This window comes from Dermochelys coriacea, chromosome 1, assembly GCF_009764565.3.
Source record: "Dermochelys coriacea isolate rDerCor1 chromosome 1, rDerCor1.pri.v4, whole genome shotgun sequence".
Taxonomy (NCBI): domain Eukaryota; kingdom Metazoa; phylum Chordata; order Testudines; family Dermochelyidae; genus Dermochelys; species Dermochelys coriacea.
In genome coordinates, this window is record NC_050068.2 from 30841890 (window position 1) to 30863537 (window position 21648).

The following is a 21648-nucleotide window of genomic DNA, read 5'->3' on the forward strand; positions in this document are numbered from 1 at the left end:
TTCTATTTGGGGAATAAGAAAAGGAGTACTTGTGGCACCTTAGAGACTAACAAATTTATTAGAGCATAAGCTTTCGTGAGCTACAGCTCACTTTACAAGTGGAGAACCAGTGTTGACACGGCCAACTCCCTTCTCTTCATGTATAATAATGCCTGCATCTGTGATTTTCACTCCATGCATCTGAAGAAGTGGGTTTTTTACCTACAAAAGCTTAAGCTCAAATAAATCTGTTAGTCTTTAAGGTGCCACCAGACTCCTCATTGTTTTTTTTGAAAATGAGACTGTACCAAATGCTAGGAAATATAATATAAGATTTAGCACTGGATGAGAGACAGGCGAGCTATCTTTTCTTGTTAATTACTTCAGCTACCAAAGGGGAACCTGTCAGCTCTGTCCCAGCCTGGATCTTGCTTGCTGAAGTCATTGTTGAACATTGTTTGGTGGTTCATTTCATAGATGTCTGTCATAGTAGCAGAGCACCCAATCACCCATGTGTTTGGCATAAAGGCTGCTATGCTTTTTGGGTTGGTGGGGAGCAGATTGGGGTGTTGGTCTTGACTGAAAATCTGTTTATCCAATAGTAATTAAGAATAACCTCATTAGTTGTGTAAATCACAAGTGCCAAAAGCCAGAAAGGCTGCTTTCACTTGTTAGAGACCTAAAAAAGCTAAATATTAGAACTGATCAAAACACCAGCAAAATTATTTTTTATGAAAGAAGTTACAATGAAAGTTTGAAAAATTTGGCCACAACTACTAAACATGTTTCCACCAACCAACTCCGTTTTGTGTGAATTTCCTCTTCAGTGCAATGTCCTTGGGACTTTTGCTCGTGATTCTTTTACAAACAAAAACATTGACCAGTTCTGTTCCTAGAATTGCCTCTTTGCTCAAATTGATGTGATGACATTCTGAGATGGGGTGCTTAAACCCCACACTAACAGAGAAGGACTAAGATACTAAGGTAGCCCTGCCACTCCATCCATGCCAGTTGTGCTTTTGATAGGAGGGCTTTAAAAGGAAGAAGCTGTTGTCAACAGAGGGGGAAGTCTGAAGCAGGAAGTAGCTAGAGTATCTCTGGAAGCTGTGAGTGAAATTTCCCCCTCATTAGAGACTCTTCAGCCTTAGGAAGACTCCAATGCACACTGAAACTGGGTGGCATCTTGTGAAGTAAGCGAGTGGGAGTGGCTGCCTGGGCTACACTGTCGGGTTGTTGCCAAGTGAAGTTGCTATGCAAGCACCCCTAAAGTAAGGCAGTGGTCTTTGCCCTAGTTAGCAGACCCCCCGGAAGGGGCTTATTGGGGATGTCAGAACATTTGTGGGTTTTTTCTCTTTTTCCACTGACAAACAGGTGAGGAGGCCTGCACACAAAGGCTAAGAGGCAGGAGCCTGACTGTGTAGACCCAGTGTTAGTAGCTGAGCGTAACAAGGGACTCCCAAGCCCGGAGGGGGTGCCCTAGAGAAACTCATTTACACATTCACTATGCAAGTTCCAGACCTCTTCTGTAGTTTATGCTAATGGCTAACCTGTGTGTTTGTTTAATCCTGCTCTGTTTCCAAGGAATGGGGCTTTTTTCTCGCATTCTGCTTACTGAGGGAAGCATTCGAAATGTCAGTTTCAAGCAGTTTGACAAATGAAATTTTAAACTAAACGGTGTAGTGAGTCTGACAGTTCGATATTCCTGAAGTAATTATTTGTGATAATTAAAAATTACTGCTCGTTTTTATTGACTTGGAACAAAAAGTAAGATTTTTCTTTTTTTATTTTGGTTAGTCAAGTATTCAGGTTTTTTTTTTTATTGTTGTCTAACTTTCCCTTCACCTGTAATAGAGCTAACAGGGAGGACTGCTTTGGGTGCATTACTCCATTGTATAAAAGTTTGTTGACATCTGCACAGTGTGAAAAACTGGCCTGTAAAGTTTGTGGCCAGGCTTGAATTTGGAAAAGCACAGAGACAGAGTAATAACATATGGAACTTATTTCGGGTAATTCTTAACTAGAACTAAGAGCCAGCACTCAACTGCCTGGGAAAGTTTAAAACAAAGACCTTGTAAATTAAATCATATCACTTATTTGTTAAATTATAGATTTAAATAATATATGTATAATGATGAATACTTTTGTATTCAGAAATGAAGTAAAAAAACCACAAATATGTCCTCTTTCTCCTTGAAAAGTTCCCTCTAGTAATTTAGAAAAAATAAAAGCAGTTTGTATTGTGATTCAACTCAGTGTTCCAATGTGATTAAACAGTAAAAAAAGATTTACTCTGACATTACAATTTCTGAAGATACTTACACCACATTTACAAAAGCAGACTTTGTGGGATAATTTACCATAAAAATGTGAAATGTAGGTGTGCTTTAACTTCTAGTTCTATTTTTCTAATTAGATCAGTACTCTAATTACGATATTTCCTGTGTCTATGTAGCAGCTTGTGTCTAGATAGCACATAGTGTAAACAATCCCACTAAAGAGTTTTCTTTTTTTAACAAAGCCATAAAGGATGAGGGGGTGGGTAGTTTTCATAGATTGCTTATCTGAAAGAATATTCTTGAGCTCATTCTGTATCTGTTGCTTACTTTTTCCCAAACCAAGAGCCAGAATCATGGGTTGCTGCAGTAGTAGGACTAGTATTACAGAAAAGAAAAGAAGAAAACAAAAACCCAAATCATCTCTAGGCAACACAGATGTTCTTCAAAAGTGCAGGAGAACCCTGTGACATTATCAAGGTAAATCAGTCCTGCCAAGAAGTTTAAATCCACCAAGACATTTGTAATCAGCCTTTGGAAGGTAGCCGGGGCATTCTGTAGACCAGTTATGTTAAAATAGCCCCATAGGGGCAATGGATGTGGTCTTGGCATATCCTGCTCTGCCATTTCCACCAGCCAGCATCCTGAGGTAAGGTCTAAGAAGGAGTAGTAGCTGGCTCCCTCTAAGGTATCCAGGGCTTCCTCAGTAGGGGGCAGAGGAAATGCATCTTGAATGGTCTTAGCCATTAAGTACACCTACATTTCACATTTTTATGGTAAGTTATCCCACAATGTCTGCTTTTGTAAACATGGTGTAAGTCTCTTCAGAAACTGTAATGTCAGAGTAAATCTCTTTCACTGTTTAATCACATTGAAACACTGTGTTGAATCACAATACAAAATGCTTTTATTTTTCTCTAAATTACTACAGGGAACTTCTCAAGGAGAAAGAAGACATTTGATTTTTTTTACTTCATTTCTGAATACAAAAGTATTCATCATTAAACAAATATTATCTAAATCTATAGTTTAACAAACAAGTGATATGATTTATTTTACAAGGTCTTTGTTTTAAACTTTCCCAGGCAGTTGATTGCTGGCTGTTAGTTCTGGCTTGAGTGCTGGCTCTTAGTGAATACACACTAGCATACAGCCGTCTTCCTTCTTTGCCACCACCATTCGTGACGTATATGGCCTTTACCTCAATCTGATTGCTCTTGCCTCCGCCAACCCCTGCAGCTGGTTGTGAACTTCCTAGTATTGTGCTGGAGGTATCCTCTGATAGGGTTCCCTCACAGCCATAGTATCTGTCTGGGGTATCTCATGCTTGACTGTGGAGGTGCAGCCCAGGTCATTTTGAGAGAACACATCTGCATTCCGCTTCTGCAGTTCTTCCAGTATTTTCAACTCAGCTGGATCATGCACAGCTGCCTTAATTATGTCCATTTCCAGCATAGCAGCATTGGCCTGCGTCACTTCCCTCACGTCTTGTCCTGGAGAGTTGGTTAAGTTGCTGCTCACTCCAGTCATGCTACAGCAGAGGGTCTCAAACTTTTTTTATTGGCAACCCCTTTCACTTTGCAAGCCTCTGAGTGCAACCCCCTAATAAATTACACCCTTTTAAATATACTTGCCTCCTGCATTTATAATGGTGTTACGCAGAGTTTGGGGTGGAGGTTGACAGCTCGCGACCCCTCAGGTAATGACCTCGCAACCCACTGAAGGGTCCCGACCCCCAGTTTGGGACTACTACAGACTATGGGGCTTTGACTTCCATCTTCAACAGATACCGAAGAGCAATACGTAAAACCTCTTAATCAAACTTGCACTCTGTGAACCTTAATAATGACCATATATGCTACTAAAACAACAAGGAGTCCGGTGGCACCTTAAAGATTAACAGATTTATTTGGGCATAATCTTTCTTGGGTAAAAACCCCACTTCTTCAGAGGCATGGAGTGAAAAATACAGATGCAGGCATTATTATACTGACACATGAAGAGAAGGGAGTTGCCTCACAAGTGGAGAACCAGTATTGACAGGGCCAATTCAATCAGGGTGGATGTAGTCCACTTCCAATAATTGATGAGGAGGTGTCAATTCCAGGAGAGGGAAAGTTTCTTTTGTAGTGAGCCAGCCAGTCCCTATTCAAGCCCAGATTAATGGTGTTGAATTTGCAAATTAATTTTAGTTCTGCAGTTTCTCTTTGAAGTTTGTTTCTGAAGTTTTTTTGTCGTAGTATAGCTACTTTTAAATATGTTATAAAATGTCCAGGAAGATTGAAGTGTTCTCCTACTGGCTTTTGTATGTTACCGTTCCTCATGTCTAATTTGTATCCATTTATTCTTTTACGTGGAGACTGTCCGGTTTGCCCAGTGTGCATGGCAGAGGGGTATTGCTGGCACATGATGGCATATATCACATTAGTATATGTGATATACAGTAACTCCTCACTTAAAGTCGTCCTGTTTTGTTGTTAGTTGCTGACCTATCAGAGAACATGCTCGTTTACAGTTGCGCAGTGCTCCCGTATAACATTGTTTGGCAGCTGCCTGCTTTGTCCACTGCTTGCAGGAAAAGCAGCCCGTTGCAGCAAGCGGGTGGGGGCTTGGAACCAGGGTGGACTGGCAGCCCGCCATCAACTCCCTTATCAGCTTTCCGCTCCCCTAAGTTCCCTGTGCAGCAGCTGCCCAACAGGCTATCAATTGCTAGCAGTTCACCTGTCCCTCCCCCCACTGCCATGTGCTGCTCCTGCCCTCTTGGAGCTGCTCCTGGGAGCCTCCTGCTTGCTGTGCAGGGGAGGGGTAGAAGAGGGGGGCTAACGTCAGGGTGTCCCCCTCCCCCCCTACTCCTGCCCCCACTTATCCCTTCTCCATATAGGGCAGGGTGGGGACATGACAGGGCTCAGGACAGAGAGAGCTTGCTGGCCTTAGCTGCTATCTCAACTTCCTGATCTTTTTAAAGGCAATGTACTTAGAATGGTTCCAGCATAATTAAAGGGGCAATGCACATCTCTCTCTTCCACACATAGGGTATGTCTCTGTCTGCTATGCTGTCTCCCCTCCCTTCATTCCTTCTGTCTTGTAGAGTGAGGCTACATTAACAACAATCAGAGTAGCAGCCGTGTTAGTCTGTATTCGCAAAAAGAAAAGGAGTACTTGTGGCACCTTAGAGACTAACACATTTATTAGAGCATAAGCTTTCGTGAGCTACAGCTCACTTCATCGGATGCATTCCGATGAAGTGAGCTGTAGCTCACGAAAGCTTATGCTCTAATAAATTTGTTAGTCTCTAAGGTGCCACAAGTACTCCTTTTCTGTTAACAACAATGTGTTAACCCTTGAGGGCTCAGTTCATCATTTAGCAGTAAGGCATTCCCTGGGAAATATCCCACCCTCTTCCACCCTCTAACTTCACCACCTCAACCAAGCTTCACAATCATCATTTCTGTGTACAGTATTAAATTGTTTGTTTAAAACTTACAGTGTGTGTGTGTGTGTGTGTGTGTGTGTGTGTAGCTTTTTGTCTGGTGAAAAAAATTTCCCTGGAACCTAACCCCCTCTGTTTACATTAATTCTTATGGGGAAATTGGATTTGCTTAACATCGTTTTGTTTAAAGTCATATTTTTCAGGAACATAACTATGTTAGCAAGGAGTTACTGTACTATATCACATTAGTATATACCCCTCTGCTGAAGCCTTCAAGTGGTTTTCAGTTCTGCATTACAGTCTAGCCAGGAGGTTAAAAAATGGGTAATCATTGAGGTTTGCATTATAGAAGAGGAGCTGCAGCCCCCTTCACCACTATAGATAAGACATCATGGTTTTCACCACCATATAACAAACCAAGAGCAAAGATAGTTCCAAGGAGAACCATTTGGTGAAAGAACCCCTGTACAATCTCAGTAGGGTGCATTTAGTCAGATGTACACCAACAGTAGTGGATGTAGTAAATAGCTGTCTTTTTCTTTCTGTAAATTGTTTTCATATCAAAACGAGGGTTGAGTTCTAACCAGGCCACTTTATTCAAGTTTCTATCTCAGCCAGGCAGTGGGAAAGGAGTGAAACTCGAATCAGAGTAAATTTTGTCAAGATGGGAGGAAGGATAATTCTGTGGTCAAGTAACAAGCCTGGGTACCAAGAAATCTTTCCAACTCTTCCACAGACTTTGTGGAAATCACTTCACTTGACTTCAATGTGTCTTAGTCTCCCATGACGGTCTACTAACTAAAGTGCTCTGAGATCCTCAGATGGAAGGTGCTACAAGAGTTTTTGAAGAGGTGGTGTTCATATGTATTTATATTTTACTCAAACGGATGTCACTGCAGCTTGAAAGTATTTGCCATTTTAGATCAAATAATTGATTCATAAATCTTTCCTCTGGGCAGTAGCTGGTGCTTCAGAGGAAGAGCATACAAAACTCATTGGCAAATGCATAATGCTGTTCATGTGGTAGAAAATTGCATCCTCACCCCTACAGGCAATCAGCAAGTTCCTGGAAGCCTGAGATCTGATTAGCTTGGTTTTAGCATGCATAGCAACTGCCTAGTTATTGATGGTCATAAAATTACCCAAGCCTCTTTAATATTCCAGCTCGAGTATTTGATTTGATGTCCTACTGTGGCATTGAAGTTCCCAGGTTGATTATGTGCTACAAACATAATGTCCTTTTTATTAGTTACAATTTGCCATACTAATTTCAATTCTGTGACCCCTTGCTTTTGTGTACTGTAAGAGACAGGGTGTAAGGAGCAAGTGATTAGTTTTCACTCAGCCATTCATCATTTTGAATATTTCAATCAAATCTTTAACTTATCAACATGTAATGTGTTTTAAAAACATATTTATTCATATATACTGAATAATAATTGTAGTATTAAATGGCAAAAAACAAATTCATAATGTAATATCCTGTGTACTATAAATCAAATTTGAAGAGAATCTTGTTTGAAATGTATACTGTTTTGTGCTTGATTTTGATTTTTAATGATCATATTGGGGACTTTCTAGATAAAATGGTTTTAGAAAATGTAAAAAACAGTCCGCATCTACATATGTTTTTCCAGCCATAGCTTGAGCTCGTCCAATCCCATTGAATAGGAGGATGGAAGGAAAAGTAACTTTTGACCTCCAGGTGATCAAAGTTTTGAGATAAAATTTCTGTTTCTTCACTTTAATTTTCTGGAAGCAAACTCTGGTAAAATGAAATCTAACAATCTTTAAAAATATGTAGTGGAATAAACAATGGAAAAAAGGGTAGGGTATCTAACTTTTCAAAGGTTTCAGAGTGGTAGCAGTGTTTGTCTATATCTGCAAACACAACGAGGAGTCCTTTTAAGTTTTTGAATGCATATGCCATCATGTGACAGCAATGCCCCTTGGACAGTCTCTACACAAAAGAATAAATGGACACAAATCAGACATCAAGAATTGTAACATTCAAAAACCAGTAGGAGAGCACTTCAGTCTCCCTGGACACTCAATAACAGACTTAAAAGTCATAATTCTTCAACAAAAAAACTTCAAAAACAGACTCCAACGAGAAATTGCACAACTGGAATTAATTTGCAAACTGGACATCATCAAATTAGGCCTGAATAAAGACTGGGAGTGGATGGGTCCCTACAAAAACTAATTTCCATCTGCTGATACTCTCACTTTCTTGTCAACTGTTTGAAATGGGCTACCTTAATTGCATTGGCCTCATTAGCACTACAAAAGTGATTTTACCTACCTTGGTATTCACCCCTTCTTGTCAACTGTTGAGAATAGACCACTTCCACCTTAATAGAATTGGCTCGTTAACACTGCCTCCCCCCCACCCCCACTTGGTAATGCAGCTCCTGTCTTTTCATGTGGTGTGTATTTATATATGCCTACTATATTTTCCACTCTATGTATCTGGTGAAGTGGGTTTTAGCCCACGAAAGCTTATGCCCAAATAAATTTGTTAGTCTCTAAGATGCCACAAGGACTCCTCGTTGTTTTAACTTTTTATAAATACTGAACATGAACTATCTTCTTTCAGCAATTGTTGTGGTGTACTTAAATGTAAAGTAGAATTAACATGAAACTGTTTCCAGGTATTCTACTTGAGCAAGTCAGGCAGGAAGGATTTATGGTACCCTTCCAAGGGCAGATCTGCTTTAAGCATACAGATGACACTGTATTAAGTGGCGTAAATAATTTTTAAGGTTGCCAATAAAACCTACCAACCAGACAGCTCATTGCTACCATGTGTTATCAGAAATAACTTTCTCACTGGATACATGCAAGGTTTGTAACCTCTAACTTACTGCTAACTGAAATGACTGATAAAATGTATTAGCAGTTTTTCTCCAGTTCAGCAGGACAGTTTTAAGCATCAGCTATCAAAATATCCTTAACAGTTCATTTGGCTTGTCAAATACTGATGCACTTAGATTGTGATTAAAATGGATGCAAATTCTGCTTTGGATACAAACAGCAGTAAATAATTAAATGAGCAGGTTAAGACTTGATGGTATTTAAAATTACACTTCAAATATTAGTGATCTGGCACTACCCAAAAATTCTGCAATTATGACTGAAATAGATTAGCATTCAAACATTAAAACTTAATTACTGTAAAATAACTGCAATTCTGGGAGTTTGTGTAATGATGTTTTCTCTTTAAATATTTATAAGCCAACAAAGACTGTTTTAAGCTTACTGCAAATTCGCAAATGCAGAATTTAAAACAGATGGAGTGAATATTTAGCTTTCTCCTCCAGAGACATCACAAGCAATGAATGCAATGAGAGTGAACAAGATAGTTAAGAGGAAATCATATTAAAAATAAATATTAAATGAACATGCAACTAAAATGTATTATCCAGATGTGCTAAAATGTCACTTCTCCCTACTTGCTTTCTTTTTAAAAAAAGAAGATGGAAGTTTTACAATTCTTCCCACTTCACAGCCTTTTTAACCTTTAACTTGCCAGCACATCTACAAGCCTACCTGCTAATTATATAGTCCTATTATACTCGATCTTAATGCTTGTATTGTTATGTAGATCATAAGGATGCATGCATAACTATCCTATAGTAGCCATGTGATCTGTTTGCTATCACCTGTGTCACATTTCTCCTTGTGTTGTCTGAAATTAGAGTCCAATTCTGCAATTTGCCACAATGGATAGTGCTTATGACTCATGAAGAGTTGAGTAATTCCATGAAACTACTCATTGTAACAAGCGGTATTCATGGTAGGATGTGGCCCACACCCTAAGCTTGTCCACACTTTCTACCAGAGGGCTATGTTCTGTAAAGCTCCTAGCATACTTTGTGTGTCTCAGGAGTGAGTTTCTATTATTGATACATGAGAACCTGCCTTTGTTGACCTTCAGGTCACACAGCAATGTCAAGGTCTTTCCTGGGAAAGAGAGCTGAATTAATAGATTTGAGTGGTGGTAGGTCAAGTTTTTTTGGAGAATTACTAATTTTGAAATCTGTTTCCATTTTGTATGCCTATTTAAGTGTTGTTCATGCTCAGAGCTTACTGTGGGTTCCTTTTAAAATAAATTATCACTCCTGTCTTTGTCAGACATTCAGTTGGCCACTGTTTTTAGAACCTGGTGGTGAATATAGTTTCCGAACATGAGCTGATGACAGAAAATATACTCAGTAGAAATAATTAAATATATTGTAATGAAATATGTGGTGGAGAGCACAACACTTACTTTTGAGATTTGATGAAGCCTAATAGATACTAAGCTCAGAAGGGACCATTCTGATCATCTAGTCTGACCTCCTGCACAACACAGGCCACAGAATCTCACCCACCCACTCCTGCAAAAAACCTCACCCATGTCTGAGCTATTGAAGTCCTCAAATCGTGGTTTAAAGACTTCAAGGAGCAGAGAATCTTCCCTCTAGTGACCCGTGCCCCATGCTACAGAGGAAGGCAAAAAACCTCCAGGTCCTCTTCCAATCTGCCCTGGAGGAAAATTCCTTCCTGACCCCAAATATGGTGATCAGCTAAACCCTGAGCATATGGGCAAGATTCACCAGCCAGCTACTACAGAAAGTTCTTTCCTGGGTAACTCAGATCCCATGCATCTAATATCCCATCACAGGCCATTAGGCCTATTTACCATGAATATTTAAAGATCAATTAATTACCAAAATCTCGTTATCCCATCATACCATCTCCTCCATAAACTTATAGAGTTTAATCTTAAAGCCAGATAGCTCTTTTGCCCCCCACTGCTTCCCGTGGAAGGCTATTCCAAAACTTCACTCCTCTGATGGTTAGAAACCTTCATCTAATTTCACGTCTGAACTTTCCAATGACCAGTTTATATCCATTTGTTCTTGTGTCCACATTGGTACTGAGCTTAAATAATTCCTCTCCCTCTCGAGTATTTATCTCTCTGATATATAGATAAATTTATATTTATCTCTCCTCAACCTTCCTTTAGTTAGGCTAAACAAGCCAAGCTCCTTGAGTCTCCTTTCATAAGACAAGTTTTCCATTCCTCGGATCATCCTAATAGCCCTTCTCTGTACCTGTTCCAGTTTGAATTCATCCTTCTTAAACATGGGAGACCAGAACTGCACACAGTATTCTAGGTGAGGTCTCACCAGTGCCTTGTATAACAGTACTAAAACCTCCTTATCTCCTGGAAATACCTCTTCTGATGCATCCCAAGATCGCTTTAGCTTTTTTCACAGCCATATGACATTGGCGGCTTGTAGTCATCCTATGATCAGCCAATACTCCAAGGTCCTTCTCCTCCTCCGTTACTTCTAATTGATGCGTCCCCAGCTTATAACTAAACTTCTTGTTATTAATCCCTAAATGCATAACCTTACACTTCTCACTATTACATTTCATCCTATTACTATTACTCCAGTTTACAAGGTCATCCAGATCCTCCTGTATAATATCCCGGTCCTTCTCTAAATTGGCAATACCTCCCAGCTTTGTATCATCTGCAAACTTTATTAGCACACTCCAGCTTTTTGTGCCAAGGTCAGTAATAAAACGATTAAATAAGATTGGTCCCAAAACTGATCCCTGAGGAACTCCACTGGTAACCTCCCTCCAGCCTGACAGTTCACCTTTCAGTAGGACCCGTTGTAGTCTCCCCTTTAACCAACTCCTTATCCATCTTTCAGTGTTCATATTGATCCCCATCTTTTCCAATTTAACTAATAATTCCCCATGTGGCACGGTTTCAAACGCCTCACTGAAATCTAGGTAAATTAGATCCATTGGGTTTCCTTTGTCTAAAAAGTCTGTTACTTTCTCAAAGGAGATCAGGTTGGTTTGGCACAATCTATCTTTTGTAAAACCATGTTGTATTTTGTCCCATTTACAATTGACTTCAAGGTCCTTAATAACTTTCTCCTTCAAAATTTTTTCCAAGACCTTGCATACTACAGATGTCAAACTAACAGGCCTGTAGTTACCCGGATCACTTTTTTTTCCTTTCTTAAAAATAGGAACGATATTAGCAATTCTCCAATCATACGGTACAACTCCTGAGTTTACAAATTCATTAAAAATTCTTGCTATTTCGGGTGCCAATTTCTTTAATATTCTTGGATGAAGATTATCTGGGCCCCCCGATTTAGTCCCATTAAGCTGTTTGAGTTTCACTTCTACCTCAGATATGGTAATATCTACCTCCATATCCTCATTCTGATTTGTCATGCTACCATTATCCCTAAGATTCTCTTTAGCCTTATTAAAGACGGAGGCAAAGTATTTGTTTAGATATTAGGCCATGCCTAGATTATCCTTAACCTCTACTCCATTCCCAGTGTTTAGCGGTCCTATTTCTTCCGTCTTTGTTTTCTTCTTATTTATATGGCTATAGAACCTTTTACTATTCGTTTTAATTCCCTTTGCAAGGTCCAACTCTACTTGACTTTTAGCCTGTCTCACTTTATCCCTACATGTTCTCATTTTTAAAGAGAGGTGACATCATGTATCAGGACTGGCTGTTGATATACATTACAGTTTAGATCAGACAAATAACTTAATGCAATATTTCTTCAATTTCAATCTGAGCTCTCCACACATGCTCCAGATGGTGATATTATAATAATCATGCTGATAATTTAACAAATAAAAGGAAGCAGGAAGGCACAATGGTATGTTTTCTTTTGGTGCTTAAGACATGGGCTATATTCTTGTGTCTGACCACATCCCAGTTTTGAAATGGCCTTGCTTTAATCTCTCTTCAGAGAATTTTGTAAAAATATATTAAACCGAGTATTTAAAAGAATAGGTTGTATATAGTTCATTATCCATATTTGTTTGTTTCAGTAGTTTGGGAATTTATGCTCAGTAATTCTGAGATTTTTAACTCACTTATAGCTCAGCTGGTCAGCTGGAAATGAGGAGTGCCTTACACTTTTTTGAGCATAACTTTGCATTATAGTATTAACCAATAATTTAATGCATCATTGTGAGCTTTTATAAATGTTTGCTTAATTTATTCTTTTGTTAAGCCTGTGTTCTACTGCGTGTCTAGTGTCCCCTTCATTTAATTTATATAACTACAGTATAGCAAAATAGTTTCTCCACATTGCTTTTTTTATGCTGGTTTAAACTACGTCCTTTATGAATCATTGCGCCACACAGTTTTGCACTTTTTTGAGATAAATGCACAGTATTCTGTGCTTGGGCAGATATCCCATGGTGCAATGTTCCACTGCTAGGCTCTCTGCATTCTGGGATTTTTCTCATGGTGCATTCTAGGGTGCCTAATAGAATTCTGGGACTTGAATCATGCCAATTGTTTAGTTTGTTCTCCTTTCCTGGCATACCATAATGCATTGTCTTTTGGCAAGCCAGCACCATTTTCAGACTGCTGTGAGACAGTATGGAGGGAGCTCTGCTGAGTGCCACAATCCTGTTGTGCTGAGGCATGTCCCCAAGAGGCAGAAAAGAGTTTTTTGTTCAAAAAGGCAAACAGCAAAAAGATATGCAGCATAATACTTACTAGTAGAGCTTCTCTCCACAACAGTTTCATGCTGGCTGGCTGCCTACATTTTGGAAAGCATCTCCGGTGCCTTGGTCTCTGGCTCATGATATATCCTCCTAGTTGGGGTCCTTGGACACTTGGATGAATTCTAAAGCCTTCTTCCCCAAACTGTCCAGAACCCTAAACCTGGTTCAGAGGAGGCTTCCCTTTGCAAAAATCCAATCCAGCTGCCTGGGTAGATGGTGGGAGCATTATCGGAGACCCTGTTCTTATTCCTTGCCTTATTGTAACTCCACTGGAGCTCTTTTGCTTTGAAGTAGCACTGGTCCTTGTCCCAGGAGTACCTCTTCTGTAGTTACTCTGCCAGACATTTGTAGATCTTGGTATTCCAGTGACTGCTCCTCTCCCCAGAGGGCAAGGAGTTCCAGGACCAACTGATGGGACCATGTGGAAGCACAGGACATGGCTGTTATAATGGTATGTGCCTTAAGCTGTGTAAACTCACTTCAAGCTGGAATTATAAAGGGGCACATCTAGCTGTGCGTCAGCATTTAAATGAGGAGATGACATCTCGAGAAGTCCAGGACATACAGGTAAACAGCTAGTCCAATTCTGCCGCTATCCAGTGTGGCATAGCAGTAGGAAGACAGCCAGGAGCAGACTAGTTAATCTGACGTATGGATGCATACGCACAAAGAGAGAAAAAACTCATTCTAGAATAGAATTATTTAACTTTCCAAAGGGGATTAATTATTGCAGGATAAGCCGTCACGTAATTAGAACACAACTTTTTTTATATGGATGCAAGACAGTTTATCCCTCCAAAATTAAAGTTATTCCAAAAAAGTTTCTGATCTAGATGTGGCCTTGTTCAGGAAAACAGTTAAGAAAGGCATATACTTAAAGTTAGGGTTGCACTGCTGAAATTACAAAGGCAAGATATGGAAAAGTTAATATTCCAATGGCAACATTGACTTGAACTCAATTCATAAATGTGTTTTCATTTCCTGTTTTTCTGGTTAAACGTGCTGTATATTACTGTTTATTTGGTAAAATCAAACATGCATATCTGGCCTGCTATGTTATATTATGTAACATAGCTAGTTAATGTTGATGAAGGAACATTATCTCTTGCATTTCTTGACTCTTTGCAATTTTTAACAATGTAGCCAAAACATGTTTTTTATTTTGTTTAATGCAAGAAACTAAAACATCCACTATTTTATTTCAATGCCACTTTAAAAGCCATGGTGGATGGAAAATTAAAATGAATATTCACTTGGAAAAAAATGTACTGGAAAAATTGTTCTTTGAGCCATTTATAAACATTTTTAGCCCTGATTTGTGAGTGATTTATGAGCACTCGCTTGTGGCAATTTATAAAAAAAACACTTGAAATAGCAAAAAGCGAGTGATAGGAAACTTAATATTGTGCTATGTTTAGTATATTGAAGTGTTTGACCTTCTGTAGTATTTAACCCATGGTTAAAATGTTGATTATCTTCTAAACATACTTCAGCATCAACTGAATTTCTCTGCTACTCAAAATAGCTGAAATGGAGGGTAATATTTATAGACTTTTCCAGAAGCCCAAACAAGATGTATATTAAGGATATAATGTTTGATGTTATCTGTTTGCAGCCATGAGAGCGCTTATGATAAAATTTGGATACATGTATATGCTGTTTGTAACAATTTGACAGGTATACAATTTTTCACTTTTAAAGCCCCTGGAAAATATATAATATATTTATAGAGCCATTGAATGATGTAAAAGTAGTTTTTTGTCCTAGTTATAATGTTTTTCTGTAACTTTTAAGGCAAAAAATATAGACTAAAATATATACCTATAAGAGTGTGGCATTTTAGTGATAACATGCTTGTGCATAATTTTATTAGACATCAAAATTTTATTAGACATGTTAACCCACTGTTTTTATTTCCCCAAACACATTAACTTAAAGTTGTATTGATGAATAGCTGTTCATACACAGTGCTAGCTAGCAGAAAGATAATTCTTCCCAGACTGATTAAAACGTTGTGTAGTGGGGAAAAAATCCTGGCAGTTATTAAATTGGTTTTCTGGCACAGCCATACATTCTAGGGGACAAGTATTCTTGTTAATAACAATATTGTTTATAGAAATACATGGCTTTGTCTGATGAATGCATTTTAATTGCCCTTTTTTAGAATTCTCAAATCAACATGAAGCAAGTGAATATTTTGTCATAATTCAGGACACGAAACATTAAACATTTCAGGGAAATCTCTGTTTTGAAGTCCCAAATTTAATGTGAAGATTTCTTCTTTGTAGAGGAAGTGGACAATTTGATGCAATGTGATGCAGCATATTTCAGAAAAAAAATGAGCAAGTTACTTTGTTAAACATGAAGCAAGCACAAGAAGGTTGGTTTTGTGGTCAAGGCATTTTACTGGAACTGAGATAACTTGGGCTCAGTTCCCTGCTCTGCCACAGATTTTTGTGTGCCCTTGGGCAAGTCTCTCAGTCATTCTCTGTCTCAATTTATTTGCCAAATGCAGATGAGAACATCTCATTCCTCCCACCCTTCATATATCTTGCCTGTTTACAGTCCAGACCTGCAAACATGTATAACTTACACAGGAGTAGTCCCGCTGAAGTTACAGGAGGCACTCAGCTTGTAGGGCCAGCCTCTTGTTTATGAAAGCTTATGCTCAAATAAATTCGTTTATGATGAAAAGCTTCAAATAAATGTAAGATAGTTTTGTTAGTATTAACTATTAACTATTGATATATTTATTCAAGGGATGATAATACCCCCTCCTGGGTCTCCTATCAGTCTTAAATAAAAGTAAGTGATCATACACCCTTAAATCTATATATGGTACAGAGTTAACTTCGGACCTGCTTCTACTCCTGTTGAAGTCAATGGGAGTTTGGCCATTCAGCTGAATAGAAGCAGGATTGAGACCCTAAAATGTCGACCCTGCAGTTTGTTCCACAAGGGTGCACACCCATCAGCATCAGTGGAGTTCTGCATAGGTGCAGGTGACCACCCAAATAGAAAAAGTAGCTTAAGTTTGTAAGTATAAGTTACTGACTTTAGACTGACATAGTCACAATTGACTGAAGAACAGCCTGAGGCCACTGGCCTCCAGAAAGATAGACAGATTTCTCATCTTTGACATTAGCTACTTCAAAGATGTACAAGCTCTTAAAATATTGGATAGATAAGTACCTTGACTCCATCTCTGTTAAAGACAGTCATTTATATTCCTTATAGAACTAATGCATATTACACTTTACAGTTATACCAGGAAAGGACATAGGGAAAGAAGGGCTTTAACAGCTTTCATTAAATTTGTTTCCAGGCCTTTTTTATTCCATTATCTTTTCAATTTGCCCCTTGGAGTATTCCACAATTAAGACAACTCTTTTCTTCAAAAAGAAAATGGGTATGTGCAATGGTGTGGTAGTTAAAAAAAAAAAACACAAAAAACAATGGGTAAACTAAATATGTTCCCCTAATAAGAAGTAGGTAAAAATCCATATTCCCCAAATGAGAAGTAGGTCAACTCCATTTACCCGCATTTGCCCTTGGCTACATGACCAAGTGCATGCTGCTGCACCAAAGACCCAAATGACATATTATAGTATACTTTGGTTTTCAGTGAAACAGGTTATTCCCCCCCCCATCCTCTGCCCATTTACAACTTAATTTTTGTATGCTTTTCAAATATCAGTAGCTGAGGGCAGATACCTTGTTAGTTAAAATAAAGTAATTAATTTTAAAATATCAGATATTGAGATTATGTTTAGACAGAAATGTGCCAACGGGCTTCCTTTTTAAAAAAAAAAAAGAATTCCCTGCTCTATCCTATATGGCGGGGTAGACAAACTTTTTGGCCTGAGCGCCCATCAGGGAATAGAAATTGTAAGGCAGGCCATGAATGCTCATAACATTGGGGTTGGGGTGCAGGAGGGGGTGAGGGCTCTGATTGGGGGTGCGGGCTCTGAGGTGGGGCTGGAGATGAGAGGTTTGGGGTGCAGGAGGGTGCTCTGGGATCGAGAGGTTCAGAGAGCGGGAGGGGGATCAGGGCTGGGGCAGGGTATTGGGGGAGAGGCTCAGGGGAACATTTCATTCGGTATATTCTTATTTTTTGGAGCACAAGATTGTACTCTGTCTTTGTTTAAAACCAGTTCAAAGTAAATGTAGGGTCAGATCAGTTTTATCTAACACATATTAAAACTTTCACTTCATTCATTTTAACTCTTTCACCAAGGTAAAACATATCTGACTACACAAATCACTCATTTAAAAACCCTAGTAAGAATTAAAACATAGGGCATGTTATTTTAATGTACTAAAAAGCTATTTTAAATAATTTTTAGACATTAAGACTCCTTTTCAGACATATACAATTGGACTTCTGGATTTACAGAGAGATTCCTCAGTAAAAAAATAAGTCCCTGAAACATTCTTAATATCTTCTGCCATTCATATATGTGTATGTGTGTATGTATTATATCTCGTGTGTGCATGTTCCCAGGCAAAAATTAAGTTAAAATGGAATTAAGGATTTAAAGTATGTATATCGGTAATTTACAGTAAAATGCATTACAAGGAAGATGTACTGGAGCATGATAAACCCAGGACATTCAAAGTTAAGGTTCAGTTTGAGAGAAATCTAAACATGGCAATGCAAAGCTATCCTTAACTCTGCCCTGCATATAATGCAATAACCTTATGATTAGGTCATGTTAGTTTTTATGGTCCCATATTAGATTTAACTGATTTTTGAAAAATCGCTAGCTTTTTTTTCCTCATTGTTCCTGATGGAGAAACTTCAGTTATGAAGAACAATGACAAAAAATATAATTAATCCTAAAAAGTATTTAAATACATTATAATGGATTTAGCGCTGCTCTGTAATTTATGAATACTGTAGGTTGACCCGGTTATTGGAATGCTTACTGTATGAATATATTGGTTTCATTTAATAGCTTGCTATATGAGGGGAGAGGGAAGTAAGCAGGAAGGACAAAAGAATAGCTCAAGATAAGCCACCCCTCAGTTAATACTAAGGTTGTTAGGGGACAGTAGCCTAATTTTTGGTTCCGAGGATCTGGCTTAACCTCCTGCTGAGCCTACCAGGCTGATTTTGACATGTAGGGACAAAACCTGGGAACTGATAAAAAATAAAAGAACTCCAACTGTTTAAAAAGACTCTCTCTCTCTCTCTCTCTCTCTGCACCCCATAGAGTGTTTTAAGAACCTGGGCCAGGATAGTGTAGTTCAGGGCCTGGTCTAAGAGAAGGAGAAGTAAAAGCATGAGGCCTAACATCTGAGGGAGTATACTCAGAAGTACGTGGAAGGGGATAGAGGTGCAGCTAGTCCTGCAGCCATCCCATGTAGCATATGCAACAGGATTCAGTGAGTTTAAAAATATAGGAAGTTTTAAGGGTCTGCATTACTTTGTTACTGTGATCATTCATTGTAAATAAAAAGTAATTTTAAGTAAATTCTCAGAAGATTAATTCTGTAATCAGTGCTGTAATTTTGGGGAGGATACACTGTATTCTTCATGCATGATAAAAGTGATTGAATCCCTCCTTTAAGTGCAATCAACAGGATTGCAATAACTAGTTTCTAATAAATAGTGTACGTGTGTGTGTCCATGTGTGTCTGAAAAAGAAAGTATCACTTTCTTAAAGGGTTTCTGATCTGAAGTTTTGAAGAATTATGAACAACTGAAAAGAAAGGTTGGAATAGAAAAGCTCAGTAACCTTAACTGTATGCATGGCCAACCAGAATAACTATGATTACATGTTTTTATATATTTTTACTTAGGGTTAATTAGCTGCTAACTAGAGTTGGTCGAAAATGTCAAAGTTAGAAATTTTGATTGTTTTTTGGTAACATTTGTATCCCTTTTTTTGGTAGAAAATCTAATACAAGTCTCAAACTTTGTCAAAGTATCATTTCCCTATTATCTCTGCCTGTTGTACGGTAAGTTACTGTGAAATTGCCTTCTCTCATCTAAAATGCTACTGTGCTTATACCACAGAACACACAACAAATTATATTGTTTGATCTAGGTTAGGGGAGCTATCATTAAGTAATAATAGGGAATGGACAGGATAGTACTCAAGAACCAATCAATAATTGATCAAAAAAGCTTTTAAAACTTCTTAAAAGGAGCTTCTAATTTTAAAAAATGCTTTTGGGGAAAAGATATCTATTTTTTTTTAACAGAATGAGGAGTTCTGATGTTGCTATTTACAGCAAACCATTATAGCCTTATTGACGTCATCCCTCTGTTTTGCATTTCTTTGATCTTAACCTTGGCACAGTAACTGAGCAAGCGAGGGAACATGAGTTTTGCAGGAAGTGAGATGCTCTATTAAACTGGTACTTTGAAAACCTTAAATGACACCACAAACCTTGCAATCCTTTTTGATCATTGTAAATGTTAGGAGCGGATCAGTAGGTGGGAAGAGTTTCTACCTAATTGTTCTACCTAGTTCTACCTACCAGAAGTTAGGTGCTTAGTTTTATGGCCTGTGTTATTCAGAAGTTCAGACTAGATCACTCAGTCCCTTCTGCCTTGGAATCTATGAAAGCCATGGTGCCGTTGTACTCCACCAGAGTATTGCCATTGACTTCAGCAGGGCCAGCTATTTCACCCCTGGATTCAGTTTCTACCTATGCAAATTATGTATCGTTTGACCATGGTCAAATGTCTCTGTCTGCCCATGTAAACCTTCTTGTTTCAGAGCATAAAACAACCTCCAGCTGAGGGTTCAGTAAGAACTGTCTCTAAGGGCATGTTATTCCATAACTACCCACTATAGTATTTTTTGCATCTTTCTGTGAAGCATGTAGTACTGGACATTATCAGAGCTTTGGGAATGAAATCTTAAGTTTTGAAAAGGTCTGCTTGCTGAATTTTTTGTTTATATTTTACAGATTAGTTTGTCTGGACTATTATAGCCCTTTGGGAAGCTTTCATGCTATAATAGCACTGTCTTGTCGCTTATTATGTAAAAGCTACCACAGCATTCCTCATTCATATCTGTCTTATTCACATTAGCTCTGCCCATCCTCCCTAGCTGCTAAGATCCAAATGTGGAATGCAACGCATGTGGTAAAGACCAGAAATGAGAAAACAAACAATTATTTATGCAGGAAACTTGAAATGTTTGCTCTTAATTGCTTTAAGGTAAATAACTTTGTATAATCAGGTTTTTTTATTCTTTATTTCTGAGGTGAATAATTTACAACAATAAAAAAGGGGGGACACCAAATTTGTGTGAGAGTTGCATATCTTTGCAACTAAAGTCAGTGACATGACTCAGAATGAGGCTCATATAAAAAGTCTTCCTCTGGCGGTTGTGTCTAAACCTGAAAATGGATGATTTCTTGTAGAAATGTTCGCAAAAAGATTGAGAACAGTTTTTTTTTAAAGTGGTATTGCATGGCAAAAAGATAAATAAATTAAGATAGCAAAATAAATGAATATATGCTTCCTAGCCAAAACCTAATGAGTGACTTACATGCCACATAACTCCTTAGCTTTTAGGTTAAGTAAGGTTTAAATAATGCACAAGCATTTTTGTTTGCCTTGTGCAGTGGAGTGAGTTTCACTGTAAGTCAGGGGTTCCCAAACTTGGTTTACGGATTGTTCAGGGTAAGCCCCTGGCAGGCTTCCAGATGCTTTGTTTACCTGAGTGTCTGCGGGTATGGCCATTCGCAGCTCCCAGTGGCTGCGGTTCGCTGTTCCCAGCCAATGGGAGCTGCGGGAAATGGCACAGGCCGGGCCACCACTTCCCACAGCTCCCATTGGCTAGAACAAGCCGCAAACCAAGTTTGGGAACCCCTGCTCTAAGTGAACAAACAAACAATGGAAAAGAATGAAAGCTATCACATAATTAGGGCTTCCAGGTTAATTGTAAGAGGATAAAATTACCCAATAGCCATTTTTCAGTTTATTAATAAAAAATAAACATGATAGTTGCCAATTTTATATATTTTGTAACTTTTTTCAGCTTTTCTTTTGGATTATTCCCTTAACTGGCATGGCTAGATGATCAGAGGGGATTGCTGAAATGTCTAAGCTATCCATTTGTGCACATAACTAGTCTATATAATCATGTTCCTAAGACTGTTACCTTTTGTCTTCTCCCCACTTTTGCCAGATTGTTTTACTTCCAGTTGTTGCATCTTGTCTGAAATTAGATTGTAAACTCTAAATTTCAGGGAAAATAAATACCAGGAATCCTATGTATGCAGCATGAGTACTTTTTATTTATTTTAAATTGACAAATATAATTAAGTTTTAATTATTTATGATGACGCTTCATAATACATTGGGAAATGTTTTGTAGTATACTTTATAAAAGCAAAGAAGCATTTGTAACTGGAGCCTTACCTGCACTGTACAGTTAAACCTTC

At 38.4% G+C, this 21648-nt stretch overlaps 1 protein-coding gene across 1 annotated transcript in view; it reads left to right on the top strand.

Annotated features, from left to right (window-relative positions):
- Nucleotides 1-21648, top strand: part of ARHGAP42 (Rho GTPase activating protein 42) — a 306489-nt gene that overhangs the window by 127201 nt on the left and 157640 nt on the right. The window lies entirely within an intron of this gene.